Below are 4,756 nucleotides of genomic sequence, written 5' to 3'. Positions count from 1 at the left end.
TTGCGTGCCTCAGCGATACAGATAGCCGTACTGTAGGAGCAACCACAATGGAGGGGTATCTGTTGAGAGGCCCGACAAACATGTGGTTCCTGAAGAGGGGCAGCAGCCTTTTCAGTAGTTGCAGGAGCAACAGTCTGGATGATTGAATGATCTGGTCTTGAAACACTAATCAAAATGGCCCTGCTGTGCTGGTACTGCAAACAGTTGAAAGCAAGGGGAAACTACAGCCATAATTTTTCCTGAGGGCATGCAGCTTTACTGTATGGTTAAATGATGGTGTCTTCTTGGGTAAAATAGTCCCCCATTATAATCTCCAGGAGGGGCCTACTCGAGGATGTCGTTATCATGAGAAAGAAAACTGGCATTCTACGGATCGCAGCGTGTAATGTCAGATCCCTTAATCGGGCAGGTATGTAAGAAAATTTAAAAAGAGAAATGGATAGGTTAAAGTTAGATATAGTGAGAATTAGTAAAGTTCGGTGGCAAGAGGAACAAGACTTTGGTGAGTTGAATACAGGGTTATAAACACAAAATCAAATAGGGGTAATGCAGGAGTAGGTTTAATAATGAATAGGAAAATAGGAATGCGGGTAAGCTACTACAAACAGCATAGTGAACGCTACTACAGTAGTACAAGTTTATATGCCAACTAGCTCTGCACATGATGAAGAAATTGATAAAATGTATGATGAGGTAAAAGAAATTATTCAGGTAGTGAAGGGAGACGAAAATTTAATAGTCATGGGTGAATGGAATTCGGTAGGGAGGAAAGGAAACATTTCCAGGGGCAGATGTGGTCTCTGACCACAATCTATTGGTTAGGACCTGTAGATTAAAACTGAAGAAACTGCAAAAAGGTGGGAATTTAAGGAGATGGGACCTGGATAAACTGAAAGAACCAGAGGTGGTACAGAGTTTCAGGGAGAGCATAAGGGAACCAATGGGGGAAGGAAATACAGTAGAAGAAGAATGGGTAGCATTGAGGGATGAAACAGTAAAGGCAGCAGAAGATCAAATATGTAAAAAGAAGAGGTCTAGTAGAAACCGTTGGGTAACAGAAGAAATATTGAATTTAATTGATGAAAGGAAACACATAAAAATGCAGGCAAAAAGGAATACAAACGTCTCAAAAATGTGATTGTCAGGAAGTGCAAGATGGCTAGAGGACAAATGTAAGGCTGTAGGCGCTGATCTCACTAGGGGTAAGATAGATACTGCCTACAGGAAAATTTGAGAGACCTTTGAAGAAAAGAGAACCACTTGTATGAACATCAAGAGCTCAGATGGAAACCCAGTTCTAAGCAGAAAGGTGGAAGGAGTATATAGAGGGTCTATACAAGGCCAATGTACTTGAGGACAATATTATGGAAATGGAAGAGAATGTAGATGAAAATGAAGTGGGAGATATGATACTGTGTGAAGAGTTTGACAGAGCACTGAAAGACCTGAGTCGAACCAGGGCCCCAGTAGTAGACAACATTACATTAGAACTACTGACGGCCTTGGCAGAGCCAGTCCTGACAGAACTCTACCATCTGGTGAGCAAGGTGTATGAGACAGGCGAAATACCCTCAGACCTCAAGAAGAGTATAATAATTCCAATCCCAAAGAGAGCAAGCGTTGACAGATGAGAAAATTACCAAACTATCAGTTTAATAAGTCACTGCTGCAAAATACTAATGTGAATTCTTTACAGACAAATGGAAAAACTAGTTGAAGCCGACCTTGGGGAAGGTCAGTCTGGATTCCGTAGAAATATTGGAACACGTGAGGCAATACTGACAGTCTGTGGAGATTTCAATTTGAATTTTCAGTTGTCCACTATCTGTAACTCATATGCAAATAATTTATTAAATTCATTTGTTCTTTATATTACAACCACTGAAATAACAAGGCTTCATTATAAAGGTACTGGTACATGTATTGACAATATATTTGTATCAAATGAGTTAGTGCATCTGAAGTCAGACGTAATTAAGACCTGGGTATGTGGCCACTGACTCAGTGCACATGGCAGGAAAGAGTGTATGTGTGGTCAATTATGATAATCTAAATATGTTTAAGTCTAATATTGATAAAAGTTATTGGTTGCAAGTTTATCGAGAACATGCAATAGGTAGAAAGGTGGAAGAACTCATATCTACTCTTTCTGTATATGCTAAGATGTCGTTTCCCATTAACGTACCAAATAATAAAAAGGCACTAAGAGTAAATAAGGTCAAGGGTGAAAAGGTGTTGGAGATCAAGAGGGAGTGTGATCAATATTATGCCTGTACAGAAGTACAGGTTCTCAAGTATTTAAAGACATGCTCACAGTGAAAAAGGAAAGATTAAGACAGGCCTTAAAGGAAGCTAGGTGTATGAAAAAATGAAGATATAATACTAACATCAGAAAATAATATCATTAACAGTCAATGCAACAGGAAAATGACTTCACAAGCTGAAGGCAGCAATCTGAATTCTGCACAGTTAAATACATCCTTCACTGAGAAGGTGATTGGCACTTACAATATAGTCACTGACCATAAATACTGCCTGAGAAACACCACAAAACCTGGAAGTACATTTAGCTTTAAATTTGTCAAGGTACAGGATGTTACCTATATACTGAGGAAAATGAAGAACAGTTTTACTGATGACGTTTATGGTTTAAGTTCAGCCATGTTAAATGTGATTCAGTTCAGCTGCCAGAATTGATAACACATGTAGTAAATACATGTATTTTGGAGGCTCAGTTCCCCAGGGCAGTAAAGTCACTCGAAAACACAAAAAAGGCAGCCTCCAAAGTTGTGATAATTTTAGGCCTGTTTCAATTGTGCCAGTCTTGTCTAAAGTGATAGAAGCTATATTAAATAGTAAAATACTTTGAAGGAAACTATATCTTCAGTGATAGACAATTTGGCTTCAGATCAGGGTTAGGAACTGTTAAATCTGCCTTATCACTTTTAACACAGTGTGTGAAGCAACTAGAAAGCAAGCTCATGGTTCATAATAGACTCTGTGATTTATGAAAAGCTTTTGACACTGTGTCTCATGAAATCTTATTGAACAAAGTGCAATTCTATGGCTTTACACGAAGTGCTCGGGAATTGATAAAATCCTATCTAAGTAATAGAGTGCAGAAGGTGGTTTTTAATGGTACAGAATCAGATTACTTACTTGTGGGCATGTTCTGTACTTGGCCCAATTCTATTTATTATTTATATATATGACTTATCATGTAACATAGTTGGGCCATCAGCTAGGAGTTACTTATTTGCAGATGATCTTGCAATCTGTATAACTGCAGAAACAGCACAGAAGGTCAAATATTAAGCAGACCAGTGCACTGTCAAAGTTGAAAACTGGTGTAAAGCTAATTCCCTTTGTGTCAAAAAAAAAAAAAAAATCAAGACCTGTATGTATCGTGGAATAATAACACTGAACTTGAGCAGAGCTCAAATGCTGTTGATTTCCTAGGAATCTCAATTGATTCAAAAAGGTGGGAAGCAGCATTAGCAAAGGAATATTTTCTCCAAGGAAGCTGTGTCTTTGTCTAAATGTGCCAGTACTTAAAGCAAAAGAAACCACAGTCACATTTACTGTGGGGACATCAAAGCAAGGCAGCTAATGTCTTCAAACTACAAAATAAGGCAATAAGACTGATATGTAGCTTGGCACCCAGAGCTCACTGTAGACCAAGCTTTAAAAAATTACAGATTATGACCCTGCTGTCAATATTTATACCATTGTGTGTAATGCATACCAAGGATATCTATCCGAAGTATCAACAGTATGACATGCGGCATAATTATAACACAAGAAACAAGCAAGACCTAGTTTCTTTCTGATGTAACTATAAAAAAACACAAAAGTGCTCTTTATACAAGCCCATAAAATTTTTTAATGCCATACCCCAACATATCACAGATCTTCCAATAAAAAAAAAAGTAAAAGAATTTCTTCTTGAACTCAACATTTATGAAACGGATGAATTTTGAAGGGAGGCAAAGAATATGGTATGACCACACTTTGTGATCAGTTTTTACATGCTTCTATACATGAGTAAGTCTGTAATTGGCTAAAATTACTATGCAATATCAATTTGTACCAAAAGTTTCTCTGTTTTGTAATGCCTCTGAGGTCTCTACAACAATAAAAATCAATCAATTGTAGACTTCCTTGAGAGTTTCATTTGCTTTCTCTTAGAGGAGTTCTCTTGTTTTCTCACTGACTATAATATTGCTGTCATCAGTGAAAAGAATTTTTTCACCATGAGTAACACTACTGGGAAAGTCATTGATGTACATCAGGAATACTATTGGTCCTCATTTGATACCTTGCGGAAACCCCATATTAATGTATTTTTCGCCGGCCGTGGTGGCCGAGCAGTTCAGTCCAGAACCGCACGACTGCTACGGTCGCAGGTTGAAATCCTGCCTCGGGCATGGATGTGTGTAATGTGCTTACATTTGTTCGGGTAAGTGTTTTACTAAATGTTAAGCTCTATTTGAAGTATGTGTTATCACTATTCTTTGTACCCTATCTGCTAGGTATGATCAAAACCAGTCCTTAGCTACCACTCTTTCTCCTAATGCTTCTAATTGATTTAATTGAATCTTGTGGTCGACTGCATCAAAGGGCTTAGAAAGATCATAAAGGAACCCTCTGACAGACTCTTCTTTATCAAGAGCATCAAGTACAACTTTTGTGCATTCTACGACAGCTGACTCCGTATTTTTGCCACATCACAAACAAAACTGTGATTCACTTAAAA

Source organism: Schistocerca gregaria, unplaced genomic scaffold (genome assembly GCF_023897955.1).
Source record: "Schistocerca gregaria isolate iqSchGreg1 unplaced genomic scaffold, iqSchGreg1.2 ptg000386l, whole genome shotgun sequence".
NCBI lineage: Eukaryota > Metazoa > Arthropoda > Insecta > Orthoptera > Acrididae > Schistocerca > Schistocerca gregaria.
Note: the sequence above shows the minus strand (reverse complement) of the source record.